Source organism: Balaenoptera ricei, chromosome 1 (genome assembly GCF_028023285.1).
Source record: "Balaenoptera ricei isolate mBalRic1 chromosome 1, mBalRic1.hap2, whole genome shotgun sequence".
Taxonomy (NCBI): Eukaryota; Metazoa; Chordata; class Mammalia; order Artiodactyla; family Balaenopteridae; genus Balaenoptera; species Balaenoptera ricei.
Genome location: NC_082639.1, coordinates 123,367,346 through 123,393,472, shown reverse-complemented (window position 1 = coordinate 123,393,472; position 26,127 = coordinate 123,367,346).

Below are 26,127 nucleotides of genomic sequence, written 5' to 3'. Positions count from 1 at the left end.
TCCTGAAAACGGCATTGTTCATTTTTTCCCAAGGCTACCATTCCATTCTGTCCATATACCACTTCTTCTTTGTCCATTCATCTGTTTATGGACCTTTTTTTGCTTCCATGTCTTGGCTATTTCAGTATTGCTGCAGTGCACATTTGCCTGCCTCTGTCTTTCTGATTCTGGTGGTCTTAGTTTATAGGCCCAAAAGGTGCCCTGCCGCATCATATGATAGGTCAATTTTTACCTTTTCAAGCAGCTCCATTCAGTTTGCGTTAGTGCTGTTACCACTTTAAATCCCAGCAGCAGCTAGAAGGTACACAGTTCTCTAAAACCCCTTCAGCATTTATAGTTTGTAGACTTTTTGCTGATGGTCCTGACTGGTGTGAGCTGAAACCTTTTTGAATTTGAATTTGCATGTGGCTAATAATTCCTTATACTGAGCTTTACGCATGTCCTTTTTTTTCTTTTCCTTTTTTTTAAAGAGTGAGTACAACTTCCCTCCTCTTATTGATTTCTTGGAAAATTTCTCATGTCTTGAATTTTCTTGCCTATTCCCTACGCCAGGGGATGTTTTGAGGGCCTGTGTCATTTACAGCCCTGCAGTCCTTGTGACTATATAAGCAACCATTGGCACTGGGTTTAAAGTTGCTCTTGTGGGAAACAGCCACAAGGCGGCAGCATTATTACGTTCTCAACTCTTGTGACTTTGGCAACAGAGTCTTCCTGGAGGTAGGGTTCCGAGGTTGTAAATTAGAGTGGAATGTGCTTGAACATGCCCCCAGAAGTTTATGTCTCCTTACTTATGTTTGTTTTTTAAATATAATTTCTATTTCTTATCGGGGTAAATTTGATTGGAGTGTTTTGATTGTCTGGCTGTACAGAATCTGCTTAATGATTCCTACATATGTCTGTTCATCTTCGGATCCTGTTACCATGTATGTCATCACAGAATGTATATTTTAAAGGTATTCGTGATTATATAATTCATAAAGTTTATCTGTTATATGTTTATATACATTTAACATACATTAGTATATGTATGTTAACCCCATAGTCCTAATTTACCCATCCTCCCACCTTTCATTTTGGCTAACCATTAGTTTATTTGATAAGTCTGTGAGTGTCTTTTTCTGTGGAAATATGTTCATTGGTAGCAATCTTAGGATAACATGCATAAATGATATCACAGGATATTTGTCATACCCTTTTAACTTACTTAACGTTATATGATTATTTCTAGGCTCAACTGTAGTCCTGAAAACGGCATTGTTCATTTTTTTCCCGAGGCTACTATTCCATTCTGTCTATATACCACTTCTTCTTTGTCCATTCATTTGTTTATGGACCTTTTTTTGCTTCCATGTCTTGGCTATTTCAATATTGTTTCAGTGCACATTTGCCTGCATCTGTCTTTCCGATTCTGGTGGTCTTAGGTTATAGGCCCAAAGGTGCCCTGCCGCATCATATGGTAGCTCAATTTTTACCTCTTCAAGCAGCTCGATTCAGTTTGCGTTAGTGCCGTTACCACTTTACATCCCACCAGCAGCTAGAAAGTACACAGTTCTCTAAAACCCCTTCAGCATTTATCGTTTGTAGACTTTTTGCTGATGGTCATGACCGGTGTGAGCTGCACCCTTTTTGACTTTGAATTTGCATGTGGCTAATAATTCCTTATACTGAGCTTTAGGCATGTCCTTTTTTTCTTTTCCTTTTTTTTTAAAGAGTGAGTACAACTTCCCTCCTCTGATTGACTTCTTGAAAAAATTCTCATGTGTTGAATTTTCTTGCCTATTCCCTACCCCAGGGCATTTTTGAGGGCGTGTGTCATTTACAGCCCTGCAGTCCTTGTGACTATATAAGCAACCATTAGCACTGGGTTTAAAGCTGCTGTTGTGAGAAACAGCCACAAGGCGGCAGCATTATTACGTTCTCAACTCTTGTTAGTAGTGCAACAGAGTCTTCCTGTAGGTCGTGTTCCGAGGTTGTAAATTAGAGCGGAATGTGCTAGGACAAGCCCCCAGAAGTTTATGTCTCCTTACTTATGTTTGTTTTTTAAGTTTAAATTCTATTTCTTATCGGAGTAAATTTGATTAGAGTGTTTTGATTGTCTGGCTGTACAGAATCTGCTCAATGATTCATGCATATGTCTGTTCATCTTCGGATCCTGTTACCATGTATGTGATTACAAAATGTATATTTTAAAGGTCTTGGTGATTATATAATACATATAGTTTATCTGTTATATGTTTATATACATTTAACATACATTAGTATATGTATGTTAACCCCATAGTCCTAATTTACCCATCCTCCCACCTTTCATTTTGGCTAACCATTAGTTTATTTGATAAGTCTGTGAGTGTCTTTTTCTGTGGAAATATGTTCATTGGTAGCAATCTTAGGATAACATGCATAAATGATATCACAGGATATTTGTCATACCCTTTTTACTTACTTAACGTTATATGATTATTTCTAGGCTCAAGTGTAGGCCTGAAAACGGCATTGTTCATTTTTTTCCCGAGGCTACTATTCCATTCTGTCTATATACCACTTCATCTTTGTCCATTCATCTGTTTATGGACCTTTTTTTGCTTCCATGTCTTGGCTATTTCAGTATTGCTGCAGTGCACATTTGCCTGCCTCTGTCTTTCTGATTCTGGTGGTCTTAGTTTATAGGCCCAAAAGTTGCCCTGCTGCATCATATGGTAGCTCAATTTTTACCTTTTCAAGCAGCTCCATTCAGTTTTTGTTAGTGCTGTTACCACTTTAAATCCCAGCAGCAGCTAGAAGGTACACAGTTCTCTAAAACCCCTTCAGCATTTATAGTTTGTAGACTTTTTGCTGATGGTCCTGACTGGTGTGAGCTGAAACCTTTTCGAATTTGAATTTGCATGTGGCTAATAATTCCTTATACTGAGCTTTACGCATGTCCTTTTTTTCCTTTTCCTTTTTTTTTTAAAGAGTGAGTACAACTTCCCTCCTCTGATTGATTTCTTGAAAAACTTCTCATGTGTTGAATTTTCTTGCCTATTCCCTACCCCAGGGCATTGTTGAGGGCCTGTGTCATTTACAGCCCTGCAGTCCTTGTGACTATATAAGCAACCATTGGCACTGGGTTTAAAGCTGCTCTTGTGGGAAACAGCCACAAGGCGGCAGCATTATTACGTTCTCAACTCTTGTGACTTTGGCAACAGAGTCTTCCTGGAGGTAGGGTTCCGAGGTTGTAAATTAGAGTGGAATGTGCTGGGACAAGCCGCAGAAGTTTATGTCTCCTTACTTATGTTTGTTTTTTAAATATAATTTCTATTTCTTATCGGGGTAAATTTGATTGGAGTGTTTTGATTGTCTGGCTGTACAGAATCTGCTTAATGATTCCTACATATGTCTGTTCATCTTCGGATCCTGTTACCATGTATGTCATCACAGAATGTATATTTTAAAGGTATTCGTGATTATATAATTCATAAAGTTTATCTGTTATATGTTTATATACATTTAACATACATTAGTATATGTATGTTAACCCCATAGTCCTAATTTACCCATCCTCCCACCTTTCATTTTGGCTAACCATTAGTTTATTTGATAAGTCTGTGAGTGTCTTTTTCTGTGGAAATATGTTCATTGGTAGCAATCTTAGGATAACATGCATAAATGATATCACAGGATATTTGTCATACCCTTTTTACTTACTTAACGTTATATGATTATTTCTAGGCTCAACTGTAGTCCTGAAAACGGCATTGTTCATTTTTTTCCCGAGGCTACTATTCCATTCTGTCTATATACCACTTCTTCTTTGTCCATTCATTTGTTTATGGACCTTTTTTTGCTTCCATGTCTTGGCTATTTCAATATTGTTTCAGTGCACATTTGCCTGCATCTGTCTTTCCGATTCTGGTGGTCTTAGGTTATAGGCCCAAAGGTGCCCTGCCGCATCATATGGTAGCTCAATTTTTACCTCTTCAAGCAGCTCGATTCAGTTTGCGTTAGTGCCGTTACCACTTTACATCCCACCAGCAGCTAGAAAGTACACAGTTCTCTAAAACCCCTTCAGCATTTATCGTTTGTAGACTTTTTGCTGATGGTCATGACCGGTGTGAGCTGCACCCTTTTTGACTTTGAATTTGCATGTGGCTAATAATTCCTTATACTGAGCTTTAGGCATGTCCTTTTTTTCTTTTCCTTTTTTTTTAAAGAGTGAGTACAACTTCCCTCCTCTGATTGACTTCTTGAAAAAATTCTCATGTGTTGAATTTTCTTGCCTATTCCCTACCCCAGGGCATTTTTGAGGGCGTGTGTCATTTACAGCCCTGCGGTCCTTGTGACTATATAAGCAACCATTAGCACTGGGTTTAAAGCTGCTGTTGTGGGAAACAGCCACAAGGCGGCAGCATTATTACGTTCTCAACTCTTGTTAGTAGTGCAACAGAGTCTTCCTGTAGGTCGTGTTCCGAGGTTGTAAATTAGAGCGGAATGTGCTAGGACAAGCCCCCAGAAGTTTATGTCTCCTTACTTATGTTTGTTTTTTAAGTTTAAATTCTATTTCTTATCGGAGTAAATTTGATTAGAGTGTTTTGATTGTCTGGCTGTACAGAATCTGCTCAATGATTCATGCATATGTCTGTTCATCTTCGGATCCTGTTACCATGTATGTGATTACAAAATGTATATTTTAAAGGTCTTGGTGATTATATAATACATATAGTTTATCTGTTATATGTTTATATACATTTAACATACATTAGTATATGTATGTTAACCCCATAGTCCTAATTTACCCATCCTCCCACCTTTCATTTTGGCTAACCATTAGTTTATTTGATAAGTCTGTGAGTGTCTTTTTCTGTGGAAATATGTTCATTGGTAGCAATCTTAGGATAACATGCATAAATGATATCACAGGATATTTGTCATACCCTTTTTACTTACTTAACGTTATATGATTATTTCTAGGCTCAAGTGTAGGCCTGAAAACGGCATTGTTCATTTTTTTCCCGAGGCTACTATTCCATTCTGTCTATATACCACTTCATCTTTGTCCATTCATCTGTTTATGGACCTTTTTTTGCTTCCATGTCTTGGCTATTTCAGTATTGCTGCAGTGCACATTTGCCTGCCTCTGTCTTTCTGATTCTGGTGGTCTTAGTTTATAGGCCCAAAAGTTGCCCTGCTGCATCATATGGTAGCTCAATTTTTACCTTTTCAAGCAGCTCCATTCAGTTTTTGTTAGTGCTGTTACCACTTTAAATCCCAGCAGCAGCTAGAAGGTACACAGTTCTCTAAAACCCCTTCAGCATTTATAGTTTGTAGACTTTTTGCTGATGGTCCTGACTGGTGTGAGCTGAAACCTTTTCGAATTTGAATTTGCATGTGGCTAATAATTCCTTATACTGAGCTTTACGCATGTCCTTTTTTTCCTTTTCCTTTTTTTTTTAAAGAGTGAGTACAACTTCCCTCCTCTGATTGATTTCTTGAAAAACTTCTCATGTGTTGAATTTTCTTGCCTATTCCCTACCCCAGGGCATTGTTGAGGGCCTGTGTCATTTACAGCCCTGCAGTCCTTGTGACTATATAAGCAACCATTGGCACTGGGTTTAAAGCTGCTCTTGTGGGAAACAGCCACAAGGCGGCAGCATTATTACGTTCTCAACTCTTGTGACTTTGGCAACAGAGTCTTCCTGGAGGTAGGGTTCCGAGGTTGTAAATTAGAGTGGAATGTGCTGGGACAAGCCGCAGAAGTTTATGTCTCCTTACTTATGTTTGTTTTTTAAATATAATTTCTATTTCTTATCGGGGTAAATTTGATTGGAGTGTTTTGATTGTCTGGCTGTACAGAATCTGCTTAATGATTCCTACATATGTCTGTTCATCTTCGGATCCTGTTACCATGTATGTCATCACAGAATGTATATTTTAAAGGTATTCGTGATTATATAATTCATAAAGTTTATCTGTTATATGTTTATATACATTTAACATACATTAGTATATGTATGTTAACCCCATAGTCCTAATTTACCCATCCTCCCACCTTTCATTTTGGCTAACCATTAGTTTATTTGATAAGTCTGTGAGTGTCTTTTTCTGTGGAAATATGTTCATTGGTAGCAATCTTAGGATAACATGCATAAATGATATCACAGGATATTTGTCATACCCTTTTTACTTACTTAACGTTATATGATTATTTCTAGCCTCAACTGTAGTCCTGAAAACGGCATTGTTCATTTTTTTCCCGAGGCTACTATTCCATTCTGTCTATATACCACTTCTTCTTTGTCCATTCATTTGTTTATGGACCTTTTTTTGCTTCCATGTCTTGGCTATTTCAATATTGTTTCAGTGCACATTTGCCTGCATCTGTCTTTCCGATTCTGGTGGTCTTAGGTTATAGGCCCAAAGGTGCCCTGCCGCATCATATGGTAGCTCAATTTTTACCTCTTCAAGCAGCTCGATTCAGTTTGCGTTAGTGCCGTTACCACTTTACATCCCACCAGCAGCTAGAAAGTACACAGTTCTCTAAAACCCCTTCAGCATTTATCGTTTGTAGACTTTTTGCTGATGGTCATGACCGGTGTGAGCTGCACCCTTTTTGACTTTGAATTTGCATGTGGCTAATAATTCCTTATACTGAGCTTTAGGCATGTCCTTTTTTTCTTTTCCTTTTTTTTTAAAGAGTGAGTACAACTTCCCTCCTCTGATTGACTTCTTGAAAAAATTCTCATGTGTTGAATTTTCTTGCCTATTCCCTACCCCAGGGCATTTTTGAGGGCGTGTGTCATTTACAGCCCTGCAGTCCTTGTGACTATATAAGCAACCATTAGCACTGGGTTTAAAGCTGCTGTTGTGGGAAACAGCCACAAGGCGGCAGCATTATTACGTTCTCAACTCTTGTTAGTAGTGCAACAGAGTCTTCCTGTAGGTCGTGTTCCGAGGTTGTAAATTAGAGTGGAATGTGCTGGGACAAGCCCCCAGAAGTTTATGTCTCCTTACTTATGTTTGTTTTTTAAGTTTAAATTCTATTTCTTATCGGAGTAAATTTGATTAGAGTGTTTTGATTGTCTGGCTGTACAGAATCTGCTCAATGATTCATGCATATGTCTGTTCATCTTCGGATCCTGTTACCATGTATGTGATTACAAAATGTATATTTTAAAGGTCTTGGTGATTATATAATACATATAGTTTATCTGTTATATGTTTATATACATTTAACATACATTAGTATATGTATGTTAACCCCATAGTCCTAATTTACCCATCCTCCCACCTTTCATTTTGGCTAACCATTAGTTTATTTGATAAGTCTGTGAGTGTCTTTTTCTGTGGAAATATGTTCATTGGTAGCAATCTTAGGATAACATGTATAAATGATATCATACGATATTTGTCATACCCTTTTTACTTACTTAAAGTTATATGAATATTTACAGGCTCAACTGTAGTCCTGAAAACGGCATTGTTCATTTTTTCCCAAGGCTACCATTCCATTCTGTCCATATACCACTTCTTCTTTGTCCATTCATCTGTTTATGGACCTTTTTTTGCTTCCATGTCTTGGCTATTTCAGTATTGCTGCAGTGCACATTTGCCTGCCTCTGTCTTTCTGATTCTGGTGGTCTTAGTTTATAGGCCCAAAAGGTGCCCTGCCGCATCATATGATAGGTCAATTTTTACCTTTTCAAGCAGCTCCATTCAGTTTGCGTTAGTGCTGTTACCACTTTAAATCCCAGCAGCAGCTAGAAGGTACACAGTTCTCTAAAACCCCTTCAGCATTTATAGTTTGTAGACTTTTTGCTGATGGTCCTGACTGGTGTGAGCTGAAACCTTTTTGAATTTGAATTTGCATGTGGCTAATAATTCCTTATACTGAGCTTTACGCATGTCCTTTTTTTTCTTTTCCTTTTTTTTAAAGAGTGAGTACAACTTCCCTCCTCTTATTGATTTCTTGGAAAATTTCTCATGTCTTGAATTTTCTTGCCTATTCCCTACGCCAGGGGATGTTTTGAGGGCCTGTGTCATTTACAGCCCTGCAGTCCTTGTGACTATATAAGCAACCATTGGCACTGGGTTTAAAGTTGCTCTTGTGGGAAACAGCCACAAGGCGGCAGCATTATTACGTTCTCAACTCTTGTGACTTTGGCAACAGAGTCTTCCTGGAGGTAGGGTTCCGAGGTTGTAAATTAGAGTGGAATGTGCTTGAACATGCCCCCAGAAGTTTATGTCTCCTTACTTATGTTTGTTTTTTAAATATAATTTCTATTTCTTATCGGGGTAAATTTGATTGGAGTGTTTTGATTGTCTGGCTGTACAGAATCTGCTTAATGATTCCTACATATGTCTGTTCATCTTTGGATCCTGTTACCATGTATATGATCACAGAATGTATATTTTAAAGGTATTCGTGATTATATAATTCATAAAGTTTATCTGTTATATGTTTATATACATTTAACATACATTAGTATATGTATGTTAACCCCATAGTCCTAATTTACCCATCCTCCCACCTTTCATTTTGGCTAACCATTAGTTTATTTGATAAGTCTGTGAGTGTCTTTTTCTGTGGAAATATGTTCATTGGTAGCAATCTTAGGATAACATGTATAAATGATATCATAGGATATTTGTCATACCCTTTTGACTTACTTAACCTTATATGATTATTTCTAGGCTCCACTGTAGTTGTAAACACGGCATTGTTCATTTTTTCACGAAGCTACTATTCCATATGGTACATTTACCACTTCGTCTTTGTCCATTCATCTGTTTATGGACATTTTTTTTCCTTCCATGTCTTGGCTATTTCAATATTGTTTCAGTGCACATTTGCCTGCATCTGTCTTTCCGATTCTGGTGGTCTTAGGTTATAGGCCCAAAGGTGCCCTGCCGCATCATATGGTAGCTCAATTTTTACCTCTTCAAGCAGCTCGATTCAGTTTGCGTTAGTGCTGTTACCACTTTACATCCCACCAGCAGCTAGAAAGTACACAGTTCTCTAAAACCCCTTCAGCATTTATCGTTTGTAGACTTTTTGCTGATGGTCATGACCGGTGTGAGCTGCACCCTTTTTGACTTTGAATTTGCATGTGGCTAATAATTCCTTATACTGAGCTTTAGGCATGTCCTTTTTTTCTTTTCCTTTTTTTTTAAAGAGTGAGTACAACTTCCCTCCTCTGATTGACTTCTTGAAAAAATTCTCATGTGTTGAATTTTCTTGCCTATTCCCTACCCCAGGGCATTTTTGAGGGCGTGTGTCATTTACAGCCCTGCAGTCCTTGTGACTATATAAGCAACCATTAGCACTGGGTTTAAAGCTGCTGTTGTGGGAAACAGCCACAAGGCGGCAGCATTATTACGTTCTCAACTCTTGTTAGTAGTGCAACAGAGTCTTCCTGTAGGTCGTGTTCCGAGGTTGTAAATTAGAGCGGAATGTGCTGGGACAAGCCCCCAGAAGTTTATGTCTCCTTACTTATGTTTGTTTTTTAAGTTTAAATTCTATTTCTTATCGGAGTAAATTTGATTAGAGTGTTTTGATTGTCTGGCTGTACAGAATCTGCTCAATGATTCATGCATATGTCTGTTCATCTTCGGATCCTGTTACCATGTATGTGATTACAAAATGTATATTTTAAAGGTCTTGGTGATTATATAATACATATAGTTTATCTGTTATATGTTTATATACATTTAACATACATTAGTATATGTATGTTAACCCCATAGTCCTAATTTACCCATCCTCCCACCTTTCATTTTGGCTAACCATTAGTTTATTTGATAAGTCTGTGAGTGTCTTTTTCTGTAGAAATATGTTCATTGGTAGCAATCTTAGGATAACATGTATAAATGATATCATAGGATATTTGTCATACCCTTTTTACTTACTTAACGTTATATGATTATTTACAGGCTCAACTGTAGTCCTGAAAACGGCATTGTTCATTTTTTCCCAAGGCTACCATTCCATTCTGTCCATATACCACTTCTTCTTTGTCCATTCATCTGTTTATGGACCTTTTTTTGCTTCCATGTCTTGGCTATTTCAGTATTGCTGCAGTGCACATTTGCCTGCCTCTGTCTTTCTGATTCTGGTGGTCTTAGTTTATAGGCCCAAAAGTTGCCCTGCCGCATCATATGGTAGCTCAATTTTTACCTTTTCAAGCAGCTCCATTCAGTTTGCGTTAGTGCTGTTACCACTTTAAATCCCAGCAGCAGCTAGAAGGTACACAAGTCTCTAAAACCCCTTCAGCATTTATAGTTTGTAGACTTTTTGCTGATGGTCCTGACTGGTGTGAGCTGAAACCTTTTTGAATTTGAATTTGCATGTGGCTAATAATTCCTTATACTGAGCTTTACGCATGTCCTTTTTTTTCTTTTCCTTTTTTTTAAAGAGTGAGTACAACTTCCCTCCTCTGATTGATTTCTTGAAAAACTTCTCATGTGTTGAATTTTCTTACCTATTCCCTACCCCAGGGCATTGTTGAGGGCCTGTGTCATTTACAGCCCTGCAGTCCTTGTGACTATATAAGCAACCATTGGCACTGGGTTTAAAGCTGCTCTTGTGGGAAACAGCCACAAGGCGGCAGCATTATTAACGTTCTCAACTCTTGTGACTTTGGCAACAGAGTCTTCCTGGAGGTAGGGTTCCGAGGTTGTAAATTAGAGTGGAATGTGCTGGGACAAGCCGCAGAAGTTTATGTCTCCTTACTTATGTTTGTTTTTTAAATATAATTTCTATTTCTTATCGGGGTAAATTTGATTGGAGTGTTTTGATTGTCTGGCTGTACAGAATCTGCTTAATGATTCCTACATATGTCTGTTCATCTTCGGATCCTGTTACCATGTATGTCATCACAGAATGTATATTTTAAAGGTATTCGTGATTATATAATTCATAAAGTTTATCTGTTATATGTTTATATACATTTAACATACATTAGTATATGTATGTTAACCCCATAGTCCTAATTTACCCATCCTCCCACCTTTCATTTTGGCTAACCATTAGTTTATTTGATAAGTCTGTGAGTGTCTTTTTCTGTGGAAATATGTTCATTGGTAGCAATCTTAGGATAACATGCATAAATGATATCACAGGATATTTGTCATACCCTTTTTACTTACTTAACATTATATGATTATTTCTAGCCTCAACTGTAGTCCTGAAAACGGCATTGTTCATTTTTTTCCCGAGGCTACTATTCCATTCTGTCTATATACCACTTCTTCTTTGTCCATTCATTTGTTTATGGACCTTTTTTTGCTTCCATGTCTTGGCTATTTCAATATTGTTTCAGTGCACATTTGCCTGCATCTGTCTTTCCGATTCTGGTGGTCTTAGGTTATAGGCCCAAAGGTGCCCTGCCGCATCATATGGTAGCTCAATTTTTACCTCTTCAAGCAGCTCGATTCAGTTTGCGTTAGTGCCGTTACCACTTTACATCCCACCAGCAGCTAGAAAGTACACAGTTCTCTAAAACCCCTTCAGCATTTATCGTTTGTAGACTTTTTGCTGATGGTCATGACCGGTGTGAGCTGCACCCTTTTTGACTTTGAATTTGCATGTGGCTAATAATTCCTTATACTGAGCTTTAGGCATGTCCTTTTTTTCTTTTCCTTTTTTTTTAAAGAGTGAGTACAACTTCCCTCCTCTGATTGACTTCTTGAAAAAATTCTCATGTGTTGAATTTTCTTGCCTATTCCCTACCCCAGGGCATTTTTGAGGGCGTGTGTCATTTACAGCCCTGCAGTCCTTGTGACTATATAAGCAACCATTAGCACTGGGTTTAAAGCTGCTGTTGTGGGAAACAGCCACAAGGCGGCAGCATTATTACGTTCTCAACTCTTGTTAGTAGTGCAACAGAGTCTTCCTGTAGGTCGTGTTCCGAGGTTGTAAATTAGAGTGGAATGTGCTGGGACAAGCCCCCAGAAGTTTATGTCTCCTTACTTATGTTTGTTTTTTAAGTTTAAATTCTATTTCTTATCGGAGTAAATTTGATTAGAGTGTTTTGATTGTCTGGCTGTACAGAATCTGCTCAATGATTCATGCATATGTCTGTTCATCTTCGGATCCTGTTACCATGTATGTGATTACAAAATGTATATTTTAAAGGTCTTGGTGATTATATAATACATATAGTTTATCTGTTATATGTTTATATACATTTAACATACATTAGTATATGTATGTTAACCCCATAGTCCTAATTTACCCATCCTCCCACCTTTCATTTTGGCTAACCATTAGTTTATTTGATAAGTCTGTGAGTGTCTTTTTCTGTGGAAATATGTTCATTGGTAGCAATCTTAGGATAACATGTATAAATGATATCATACGATATTTGTCATACCCTTTTTACTTACTTAAAGTTATATGAATATTTACAGGCTCAACTGTAGTCCTGAAAACGGCATTGTTCATTTTTTCCCAAGGCTACCATTCCATTCTGTCCATATACCACTTCTTCTTTGTCCATTCATCTGTTTATGGACCTTTTTTTGCTTCCATGTCTTGGCTATTTCAGTATTGCTGCAGTGCACATTTGCCTGCCTCTGTCTTTCTGATTCTGGTGGTCTTAGTTTATGGGCCCAAAAGGTGCCCTGCCGCATCATATGATAGCTCAATTTTTACCTTTTCAAGCAGCTCCATTCAGTTTGCGTTAGTGCTGTTACCACTTTAAATCCCAGCAGCAGCTAGAAGGTACACAGTTCTCTAAAACCCCTTCAGCATTTATAGTTTGTAGACTTTTTGCTGATGGTCCTGACTGGTGTGAGCTGAAACCTTTTTGAATTTGAATTTGCATGTGGCTAATAATTCCTTATACTGAGCTTTACGCATGTCCTTTTTTTTCTTTTCCTTTTTTTTAAAGAGTGAGTACAACTTCCCTCCTCTTATTGATTTCTTGGAAAATTTCTCATGTCTTGAATTTTCTTGCCTATTCCCTACGCCAGGGGATGTTTTGAGGGCCTGTGTCATTTACAGCCCTGCAGTCCTTGTGACTATATAAGCAACCATTGGCACTGGGTTTAAAGTTGCTCTTGTGGGAAACAGCCACAAGGCGGCAGCATTATTACGTTCTCAACTCTTGTGACTTTGGCAACAGAGTCTTCCTGGAGGTAGGGTTCCGAGGTTGTAAATTAGAGTGGAATGTGCTTGAACATGCCCCCAGAAGTTTATGTCTCCTTACTTATGTTTGTTTTTTAAATATAATTTCTATTTCTTATCGGGGTAAATTTGATTGGAGTGTTTTGATTGTCTGGCTGTACAGAATCTGCTTAATGATTCCTACATATGTCTGTTCATCTTTGGATCCTGTTACCATGTATATGATCACAGAATGTATATTTTAAAGGTATTCGTGATTATATAATTCATAAAGTTTATCTGTTATATGTTTATATACATTTAACATACATTAGTATATGTATGTTAACCCCATAGTCCTAATTTACCCATCCTCCCACCTTTCATTTTGGCTAACCATTAGTTTATTTGATAAGTCTGTGAGTGTCTTTTTCTGTGGAAATATGTTCATTGGTAGCAATCTTAGGATAACATGCATAAATGATATCACAGGATATTTGTCATACCCTTTTAACTTACTTAACGTTATATGATTATTTCTAGGCTCAACTGTAGTCCTGAAAACGGCATTGTTCATTTTTTTCCCGAGGCTACTATTCCATTCTGTCTATATACCACTTCTTCTTTTTCCATTCATTTGTTTATGGACCTTTTTTTGCTTCCATGTCTTGGCTATTTCAATATTGTTTCAGTGCACATTTGCCTGCATCTGTCTTTCCGATTCTGGTGGTCTTAGGTTATAGGCCCAAAGGTGCCCTGCCGCATCATATGGTAGCTCAATTTTTACCTCTTCAAGCAGCTCGATTCAGTTTGCGTTAGTGCCGTTACCACTTTACATCCCACCAGCAGCTAGAAAGTACACAGTTCTCTAAAACCCCTTCAGCATTTATCGTTTGTAGACTTTTTGCTGATGGTCATGACCGGTGTGAACTGCACCCTTTTTGACTTTGAATTTGCATGTGGCTAATAATTCCTTATACTGAGCTTTAGGCATGTCCTTTTTTTCTTTTCCTTTTTTTTTAAAGAGTGAGTACAACTTCCCTCCTCTGATTGACTTCTTGAAAAAATTCTCATGTGTTGAATTTTCTTGCCTATTCCCTACCCCAGGGCATTTTTGAGGGCGTGTGTCATTTACAGCCCTGCAGTCCTTGTGACTATATAAGCAACCATTAGCACTGGGTTTAAAGCTGCTGTTGTGGGAAACAGCCACAAGGCGGCAGCATTATTACGTTCTCAACTCTTGTTAGTAGTGCAACAGAGTCTTCCTGTAGGTCGTGTTCCGAGGTTGTAAATTAGAGCGGAATGTGCTAGGACAAGCCCCCAGAAGTTTATGTCTCCTTACTTATGTTTGTTTTTTAAGTTTAAATTCTATTTCTTATCGGAGTAAATTTGATTAGAGTGTTTTGATTGTCTGGCTGTACAGAATCTGCTCAATGATTCATGCATATGTCTGTTCATCTTCGGATCCTGTTACCATGTATGTGATTACAAAATGTATATTTTAAAGGTCTTGGTGATTATATAATACATATAGTTTATCTGTTATATGTTTATATACATTTAACATACATTAGTATATGTATGTTAACCCCATAGTCCTAATTTACCCATCCTCCCACCTTTCATTTTGGCTAACCATTAGTTTATTTGATAAGTCTGTGAGTGTCTTTTTCTGTGGAAATATGTTCATTGGTAGCAATCTTAGGATAACATGCATAAATGATATCACAGGATATTTGTCATACCCTTTTTACTTACTTAACGTTATATGATTATTTCTAGGCTCAAGTGTAGGCCTGAAAACGGCATTGTTCATTTTTTTCCCGAGGCTACTATTCCATTCTGTCTATATACCACTTCATCTTTGTCCATTCATCTGTTTATGGACCTTTTTTTGCTTCCATGTCTTGGCTATTTCAGTATTGCTGCAGTGCACATTTGCCTGCCTCTGTCTTTCTGATTCTGGTGGTCTTAGTTTATAGGCCCAAAAGTTGCCCTGCTGCATCATATGGTAGCTCAATTTTTACCTTTTCAAGCAGCTCCATTCAGTTTTTGTTAGTGCTGTTACCACTTTAAATCCCAGCAGCAGCTAGAAGGTACACAGTTCTCTAAAACCCCTTCAGCATTTATAGTTTGTAGACTTTTTGCTGATGGTCCTGACTGGTGTGAGCTGAAACCTTTTCGAATTTGAATTTGCATGTGGCTAATAATTCCTTATACTGAGCTTTACGCATGTCCTTTTTTTCCTTTTCCTTTTTTTTTTAAAGAGTGAGTACAACTTCCCTCCTCTGATTGATTTCTTGAAAAACTTCTCATGTGTTGAATTTTCTTGCCTATTCCCTACCCCAGGGCATTGTTGAGGGCCTGTGTCATTTACAGCCCTGCAGTCCTTGTGACTATATAAGCAACCATTGGCACTGGGTTTAAAGCTGCTCTTGTGGGAAACAGCCACAAGGCGGCAGCATTATTACGTTCTCAACTCTTGTGACTTTGGCAACAGAGTCTTCCTGGAGGTAGGGTTCCGAGGTTGTAAATTAGAGTGGAATGTGCTGGGACAAGCCGCAGAAGTTTATGTCTCCTTACTTATGTTTGTTTTTTAAATATAATTTCTATTTCTTATCGGGGTAAATTTGATTGGAGTGTTTTGATTGTCTGGCTGTACAGAATCTGCTTAATGATTCCTACATATGTCTGTTCATCTTCGGATCCTGTTACCATGTATGTCATCACAGAATGTATATTTTAAAGGTATTCGTGATTATATAATTCATAAAGTTTATCTGTTATATGTTTATATACATTTAACATACATTAGTATATGTATGTTAACCCCATAGTCCTAATTTACCCATCCTCCCACCTTTCATTTTGGCTAACCATTAGTTTATTTGATAAGTCTGTGAGTGTCTTTTTCTGTGGAAATATGTTCATTGGTAGCAATCTTAGGATAACATGCATAAATGATATCACAGGATATTTGTCATACCCTTTTTACTTACTTAACGTTATATGATTATTTCTAGGCTCAACTGTAGTCCTGAAAACGGCATTGTTCATTTTTTTCCCGAGGCTACTATTCCATTCTGTCTATATACCACTTCTTCTTTGTCCATTCATTTGTTTATGGACCTTTTTTTGCTTCCATGTCTTGGCTATTTCAATATTGTTTCAGTGCACATTTGCCTGCATCTGTCTTTCCGATTCTGGTGGTCTTAGGTTATAGGCCCAAAGGTGCCCTGCCGCATCATATGGTAGCTCAATTTTTACCTCTTCAAGCAGCTCGATTCAGTTTGCGTTAGTGCCGTTACCACTTTACATCCCACCAGCAGCTAGAAAGTACACAGTTCTCTAAAACCCCTTCAGCATTTATCGTTTGTAGACTTTTTGCTGATGGTCATGACCGGTGTGAGCTGCACCCTTTTTGACTTTGAATTTGCATGTGGCTAATAATTCCTTATACTGAGCTTTAGGCATGTCCTTTTTTTCTTTTCCTTTTTTTTTAAAGAGTGAGTACAACTTCCCTCCTCTGATTGACTTCTTGAAAAAATTCTCATGTGTTGAATTTTCTTGCCTATTCCCTACCCCAGGGCATTTTTGAGGGCGTGTGTCATTTACAGCCCTGCAGTCCTTGTGACTATATAAGCAACCATTAGCACTGGGTTTAAAGCTGCTGTTGTGGGAAACAGCCACAAGGCGGCAGCATTATTACGTTCTCAACTCTTGTTAGTAGTGCAACAGAGTCTTCCTGTAGGTCGTGTTCCGAGGTTGTAAATTAGAGCGGAATGTGCTAGGACAAGCCCCCAGAAGTTTATGTCTCCTTACTTATGTTTGTTTTTTAAGTTTAAATTCTATTTCTTATCGGAGTAAATTTGATTAGAGTGTTTTGATTGTCTGGCTGTACAGAATCTGCTCAATGATTCATGCATATGTCTGTTCATCTTCGGATCCTGTTACCATGTATGTGATTACAAAATGTATATTTTAAAGGTCTTGGTGATTATATAATACATATAGTTTATCTGTTATATGTTTATATACATTTAACATACATTAGTATATGTATGTTAACCCCATAGTCCTAATTTACCCATCCTCCCACCTTTCATTTTGGCTAACCATTAGTTTATTTGATAAGTCTGTGAGTGTCTTTTTCTGTGGAAATATGTTCATTGGTAGCAATCTTAGGATAACATGCATAAATGATATCACAGGATATTTGTCATACCCTTTTTACTTACTTAACGTTATATGATTATTTCTAGGCTCAAGTGTAGGCCTGAAAACGGCATTGTTCATTTTTTTCCCGAGGCTACTATTCCATTCTGTCTATATACCACTTCATCTTTGTCCATTCATCTGTTTATGGACCTTTTTTTGCTTCCATGTCTTGGCTATTTCAGTATTGCTGCAGTGCACATTTGCCTGCCTCTGTCTTTCTGATTCTGGTGGTCTTAGTTTATAGGCCCAAAAGTTGCCCTGCTGCATCATATGGTAGCTCAATTTTTACCTTTTCAAGCAGCTCCATTCAGTTTTTGTTAGTGCTGTTACCACTTTAAATCCCAGCAGCAGCTAGAAGGTACACAGTTCTCTAAAACCCCTTCAGCATTTATAGTTTGTAGACTTTTTGCTGATGGTCCTGACTGGTGTGAGCTGAAACCTTTTCGAATTTGAATTTGCATGTGGCTAATAATTCCTTATACTGAGCTTTACGCATGTCCTTTTTTTCCTTTTCCTTTTTTTTTTAAAGAGTGAGTACAACTTCCCTCCTCTGATTGATTTCTTGAAAAACTTCTCATGTGTTGAATTTTCTTGCCTATTCCCTACCCCAGGGCATTGTTGAGGGCCTGTGTCATTTACAGCCCTGCAGTCCTTGTGACTATATAAGCAACCATTGGCACTGGGTTTAAAGCTGCTCTTGTGGGAAACAGCCACAAGGCGGCAGCATTATTACGTTCTCAACTCTTGTGACTTTGGCAACAGAGTCTTCCTGGAGGTAGGGTTCCGAGGTTGTAAATTAGAGTGGAATGTGCTGGGACAAGCCGCAGAAGTTTATGTCTCCTTACTTATGTTTGTTTTTTAAATATAATTTCTATTTCTTATCGGGGTAAATTTGATTGGAGTGTTTTGATTGTCTGGCTGTACAGAATCTGCTTAATGATTCCTACATATGTCTGTTCATCTTCGGATCCTGTTACCATGTATGTCATCACAGAATGTATATTTTAAAGGTATTCGTGATTATATAATTCATAAAGTTTATCTGTTATATGTTTATATACATTTAACATACATTAGTATATGTATGTTAACCCCATAGTCCTAATTTACCCATCCTCCCACCTTTCATTTTGGCTAACCATTAGTTTATTTGATAAGTCTGTGAGTGTCTTTTTCTGTGGAAATATGTTCATTGGTAGCAATCTTAGGATAACATGCATAAATGATATCACAGGATATTTGTCATACCCTTTTTACTTACTTAACGTTATATGATTATTTCTAGCCTCAACTGTAGTCCTGAAAACGGCATTGTTCATTTTTTTCCCGAGGCTACTATTCCATTCTGTCTATATACCACTTCTTCTTTGTCCATTCATTTGTTTATGGACCTTTTTTTGCTTCCATGTCTTGGCTATTTCAATATTGTTTCAGTGCACATTTGCCTGCATCTGTCTTTCCGATTCTGGTGGTCTTAGGTTATAGGCCCAAAGGTGCCCTGCCGCATCATATGGTAGCTCAATTTTTACCTCTTCAAGCAGCTCGATTCAGTTTGCGTTAGTGCCGTTACCACTTTACATCCCACCAGCAGCTAGAAAGTACACAGTTCTCTAAAACCCCTTCAGCATTTATCGTTTGTAGACTTTTTGCTGATGGTCATGACCGGTGTGAGCTGCACCCTTTTTGACTTTGAATTTGCATGTGGCTAATAATTCCTTATACTGAGCTTTAGGCATGTCCTTTTTTTCTTTTCCTTTTTTTTTAAAGAGTGAGTACAACTTCCCTCCTCTGATTGACTTCTTGAAAAAATTCTCATGTGTTGAATTTTCTTGCCTATTCCCTACCCCAGGGCATTTTTGAGGGCGTGTGTCATTTACAGCCCTGCAGTCCTTGTGACTATATAAGCAACCATTAGCACTGGGTTTAAAGCTGCTGTTGTGGGAAACAGCCACAAGGCGGCAGCATTATTACGTTCTCAACTCTTGTTAGTAGTGCAACAGAGTCTTCCTGTAGGTCGTGTTCCGAGGTTGTAAATTAGAGTGGAATGTGCTGGGACAAGCCCCCAGAAGTTTATGTCTCCTTACTTATGTTTGTTTTTTAAGTTTAAATTCTATTTCTTATCGGAGTAAATTTGATTAGAGTGTTTTGATTGTCTGGCTGTACAGAATCTGCTCAATGATTCATGCATATGTCTGTTCATCTTCGGATCCTGTTACCATGTATGTGATTACAAAATGTATATTTTAAAGGTCTTGGTGATTATATAATACATATAGTTTATCTGTTATATGTTTATATACATTTAACATACATTAGTATATGTATGTTAACCCCATAGTCCTAATTTACCCATCCTCCCACCTTTCATTTTGGCTAACCATTAGTTTATTTGATAAGTCTGTGAGTGTCTTTTTCTGTGGAAATATGTTCATTGGTAGCAATCTTAGGATAACATGTATAAATGATATCATACGATATTTGTCATACCCTTTTTACTTACTTAAAGTTATATGAATATTTACAGGCTCAACTGTAGTCCTGAAAACGGCATTGTTCATTTTTTCCCAAGGCTACCATTCCATTCTGTCCATATACCACTTCTTCTTTGTCCATTCATCTGTTTATGGACCTTTTTTTGCTTCCATGTCTTGGCTATTTCAGTATTGCTGCAGTGCACATTTGCCTGCCTCTGTCTTTCTGATTCTGGTGGTCTTAGTTTATAGGCCCAAAAGGTGCCCTGCCGCATCATATGATAGGTCAATTTTTACCTTTTCAAGCAGCTCCATTCAGTTTGCGTTAGTGCTGTTACCACTTTAAATCCCAGCAGCAGCTAGAAGGTACACAGTTCTCTAAAACCCCTTCAGCATTTATAGTTTGTAGACTTTTTGCTGATGGTCCTGACTGGTGTGAGCTGAAACCTTTTTGAATTTGAATTTGCATGTGGCTAATAATTCCTTATACTGAGCTTTACGCATGTCCTTTTTTTTCTTTTCCTTTTTTTTAAAGAGTGAGTACAACTTCCCTCCTCTTATTGATTTCTTGGAAAATTTCTCATGTCTTGAATTTTCTTGCCTATTCCCTACGCCAGGGGATGTTTTGAGGGCCTGTGTCATTTACAGCCCTGCAGTCCTTGTGACTATATAAGCAACCATTGGCACTGGGTTTAAAGTTGCTCTTGTGGGAAACAGCCACAAGGCGGCAGCATTATTACGTTCTCAACTCTTGTGACTTTGGCAACAGAGTCTTCCTGGAGGTAGGGTTCCGAGGTTGTAAATTAGAGTGGAATGTGCTTGAACATGCCCCCAGAAGTTTATGTCTCCTTACTTATGTTTGTTTTTTAAATATAATTTCTATTTCTTATCGGGGTAAATTTGATTGGAGTGTTTTGATTGTCTGGCTGTACAGAATCTGCTTAATGATTCCTACATATGTCTGTTCATCTTTGGATCCTGTTACCATGTATATGATCACAGAATGTATATTTTAAAGGTATTCGTGATTATATAATTCATAAAGTTTATCTGTTATATGTTTATATACATTTAACATACATTAGTATATGTATGTTAACCCCATAGTCCTAATTTACCCATCCTCCCACCTTTCATTTTGGCTAACCATTAGTTTATTTGATAAGTCTGTGAGTGTCTTTTTCTGTGGAAATATGTTCATTGGTAGCAATCTTAGGATAACATGTATAAATGATATCATAGGATATTTGTCATACCCTTTTGACTTACTTAACCTTATATGATTATTTCTAGGCTCCACTGTAGTTGTAAACACGGCATTGTTCATTTTTTCACGAAGCTACTATTCCATATGGTACATTTACCACTTCGTCTTTGTCCATTCATCTGTTTATGGACATTTTTTTTCCTTCCATGTCTTGGCTATTTCAATATTGTTTCAGTGCACATTTGCCTGCATCTGTCTTTCCGATTCTGGTGGTCTTAGGTTATAGGCCCAAAGGTGCCCTGCCGCATCATATGGTAGCTCAATTTTTACCTCTTCAAGCAGCTCGATTCAGTTTGCGTTAGTGCTGTTACCACTTTACATCCCACCAGCAGCTAGAAAGTACACAGTTCTCTAAAACCCCTTCAGCATTTATCGTTTGTAGACTTTTTGCTGATGGTCATGACCGGTGTGAGCTGCACCCTTTTTGACTTTGAATTTGCATGTGGCTAATAATTCCTTATACTGAGCTTTAGGCATGTCCTTTTTTTCTTTTCCTTTTTTTTTAAAGAGTGAGTACAACTTCCCTCCTCTGATTGACTTCTTGAAAAAATTCTCATGTGTTGAATTTTCTTGCCTATTCCCTACCCCAGGGCATTTTTGAGGGCGTGTGTCATTTACAGCCCTGCAGTCCTTGTGACTATATAAGCAACCATTAGCACTGGGTTTAAAGCTGCTGTTGTGGGAAACAGCCACAAGGCGGCAGCATTATTACGTTCTCAACTCTTGTTAGTAGTGCAACAGAGTCTTCCTGTAGGTCGTGTTCCGAGGTTGTAAATTAGAGCGGAATGTGCTGGGACAAGCCCCCAGAAGTTTATGTCTCCTTACTTATGTTTGTTTTTTAAGTTTAAATTCTATTTCTTATCGGAGTAAATTTGATTAGAGTGTTTTGATTGTCTGGCTGTACAGAATCTGCTCAATGATTCATGCATATGTCTGTTCATCTTCGGATCCTGTTACCATGTATGTGATTACAAAATGTATATTTTAAAGGTCTTGGTGATTATATAATACATATAGTTTATCTGTTATATGTTTATATACATTTAACATACATTAGTATATGTATGTTAACCCCATAGTCCTAATTTACCCATCCTCCCACCTTTCATTTTGGCTAACCATTAGTTTATTTGATAAGTCTGTGAGTGTCTTTTTCTGTAGAAATATGTTCATTGGTAGCAATCTTAGGATAACATGTATAAATGATATCATAGGATATTTGTCATACCCTTTTTACTTACTTAACGTTATATGATTATTTACAGGCTCAACTGTAGTCCTGAAAACGGCATTGTTCATTTTTTCCCAAGGCTACCATTCCATTCTGTCCATATACCACTTCTTCTTTGTCCATTCATCTGTTTATGGACCTTTTTTTGCTTCCATGTCTTGGCTATTTCAGTATTGCTGCAGTGCACATTTGCCTGCCTCTGTCTTTCTGATTCTGGTGGTCTTAGTTTATAGGCCCAAAAGTTGCCCTGCCGCATCATATGGTAGCTCAATTTTTACCTTTTCAAGCAGCTCCATTCAGTTTGCGTTAGTGCTGTTACCACTTTAAATCCCAGCAGCAGCTAGAAGGTACACAAGTCTCTAAAACCCCTTCAGCATTTATAGTTTGTAGACTTTTTGCTGATGGTCCTGACTGGTGTGAGCTGAAACCTTTTTGAATTTGAATTTGCATGTGGCTAATAATTCCTTATACTGAGCTTTACGCATGTCCTTTTTTTTCTTTTCCTTTTTTTTAAAGAGTGAGTACAACTTCCCTCCTCTGATTGATTTCTTGAAAAACTTCTCATGTGTTGAATTTTCTTACCTATTCCCTACCCCAGGGCATTGTTGAGGGCCTGTGTCATTTACAGCCCTGCAGTCCTTGTGACTATATAAGCAACCATTGGCACTGGGTTTAAAGCTGCTCTTGTGGGAAACAGCCACAAGGCGGCAGCATTATTAACGTTCTCAACTCTTGTGACTTTGGCAACAGAGTCTTCCTGGAGGTAGGGTTCCGAGGTTGTAAATTAGAGTGGAATGTGCTGGGACAAGCCGCAGAAGTTTATGTCTCCTTACTTATGTTTGTTTTTTAAATATAATTTCTATTTCTTATCGGGGTAAATTTGATTGGAGTGTTTTGATTGTCTGGCTGTACAGAATCTGCTTAATGATTCCTACATATGTCTGTTCATCTTCGGATCCTGTTACCATGTATGTCATCACAGAATGTATATTTTAAAGGTATTCGTGATTATATAATTCATAAAGTTTATCTGTTATATGTTTATATACATTTAACATACATTAGTATATGTATGTTAACCCCATAGTCCTAATTTACCCATCCTCCCACCTTTCATTTTGGCTAACCATTAGTTTATTTGATAAGTCTGTGAGTGTCTTTTTCTGTGGAAATATGTTCATTGGTAGCAATCTTAGGATAACATGCATAAATGATATCACAGGATATTTGTCATACCCTTTTTACTTACTTAACATTATATGATTATTTCTAGCCTCAACTGTAGTCCTGAAAACGGCATTGTTCATTTTTTTCCCGAGGCTACTATTCCATTCTGTCTATATACCACTTCTTCTTTGTCCATTCATTTGTTTATGGACCTTTTTTTGCTTCCATGTCTTGGCTATTTCAATATTGTTTCAGTGCACATTTGCCTGCATCTGTCTTTCCGATTCTGGTGGTCTTAGGTTATAGGCCCAAAGGTGCCCTGCCGCATCATATGGTAGCTCAATTTTTACCTCTTCAAGCAGCTCGATTCAGTTTGCGTTAGTGCCGTTACCACTTTACATCCCACCAGCAGCTAGAAAGTACACAGTTCTCTAAAACCCCTTCAGCATTTATCGTTTGTAGACTTTTTGCTGATGGTCATGACCGGTGTGAGCTGCACCCTTTTTGACTTTGAATTTGCATGTGGCTAATAATTCCTTATACTGAGCTTTAGGCATGTCCTTTTTTTCTTTTCCTTTTTTTTTAAAGAGTGAGTACAACTTCCCTCCTCTGATTGACTTCTTGAAAAAATTCTCATGTGTTGAATTTTCTTGCCTATTCCCTACCCCAGGGCATTTTTGAGGGCGTGTGTCATTTACAGCCCTGCAGTCCTTGTGACTATATAAGCAACCATTAGCACTGGGTTTAAAGCTGCTGTTGTGGGAAACAGCCACAAGGCGGCAGCATTATTACGTTCTCAACTCTTGTTAGTAGTGCAACAGAGTCTTCCTGTAGGTCGTGTTCCGAGGTTGTAAATTAGAGTGGAATGTGCTGGGACAAGCCCCCAGAAGTTTATGTCTCCTTACTTATGTTTGTTTTTTAAGTTTAAATTCTATTTCTTATCGGAGTAAATTTGATTAGAGTGTTTTGATTGTCTGGCTGTACAGAATCTGCTCAATGATTCATGCATATGTCTGTTCATCTTCGGATCCTGTTACCATGTATGTGATTACAAAATGTATATTTTAAAGGTCTTGGTGATTATATAATACATATAGTTTATCTGTTATATGTTTATATACATTTAACATACATTAGTATATGTATGTTAACCCCATAGTCCTAATTTACCCATCCTCCCACCTTTCATTTTGGCTAACCATTAGTTTATTTGATAAGTCTGTGAGTGTCTTTTTCTGTGGAAATATGTTCATTGGTAGCAATCTTAGGATAACATGTATAAATGATATCATACGATATTTGTCATACCCTTTTTACTTACTTAAAGTTATATGAATATTTACAGGCTCAACTGTAGTCCTGAAAACGGCATTGTTCATTTTTTCCCAAGGCTACCATTCCATTCTGTCCATATACCACTTCTTCTTTGTCCATTCATCTGTTTATGGACCTTTTTTTGCTTCCATGTCTTGGCTATTTCAGTATTGCTGCAGTGCACATTTGCCTGCCTCTGTCTTTCTGATTCTGGTGGTCTTAGTTTATAGGCCCAAAAGGTGCCCTGCCGCATCATATGATAGGTCAATTTTTACCTTTTCAAGCAGCTCCATTCAGTTTGCGTTAGTGCTGTTACCACTTTAAATCCCAGCAGCAGCTAGAAGGTACACAGTTCTCTAAAACCCCTTCAGCATTTATAGTTTGTAGACTTTTTGCTGATGGTCCTGACTGGTGTGAGCTGAAACCTTTTTGAATTTGAATTTGCATGTGGCTAATAATTCCTTATACTGAGCTTTACGCATGTCCTTTTTTTTCTTTTCCTTTTTTTTAAAGAGTGAGTACAACTTCCCTCCTCTTATTGATTTCTTGGAAAATTTCTCATGTCTTGAATTTTCTTGCCTATTCCCTACGCCAGGGGATGTTTTGAGGGCCTGTGTCATTTACAGCCCTGCAGTCCTTGTGACTATATAAGCAACCATTGGCACTGGGTTTAAAGTTGCTCTTGTGGGAAACAGCCACAAGGCGGCAGCATTATTACGTTCTCAACTCTTGTGACTTTGGCAACAGAGTCTTCCTGGAGGTAGGGTTCCGAGGTTGTAAATTAGAGTGGAATGTGCTTGAACATGCCCCCAGAAGTTTATGTCTCCTTACTTATGTTTGTTTTTTAAATATAATTTCTATTTCTTATCGGGGTAAATTTGATTGGAGTGTTTTGATTGTCTGGCTGTACAGAATCTGCTTAATGATTCCTACATATGTCTGTTCATCTTTGGATCCTGTTACCATGTATATGATCACAGAATGTATATTTTAAAGGTATTCGTGATTATATAATTCATAAAGTTTATCTGTTATATGTTTATATACATTTAACATACATTAGTATATGTATGTTAACCCCATAGTCCTAATTTACCCATCCTCCCACCTTTCATTTTGGCTAACCATTAGTTTATTTGATAAGTCTGTGAGTGTCTTTTTCTGTGGAAATATGTTCATTGGTAGCAATCTTAGGATAACATGCATAAATGATATCACAGGATATTTGTCATACCCTTTTGACTTACTTAACGTTATATGATTATTTCTAGGCTCAACTGTAGTCCTGAAAACGGCATTGTTCATTTTTTTCCCGAGGCTACTATTCCATTCTGTCTATATACCACTTCTTCTTTGTCCATTCATTTGTTTATGGACC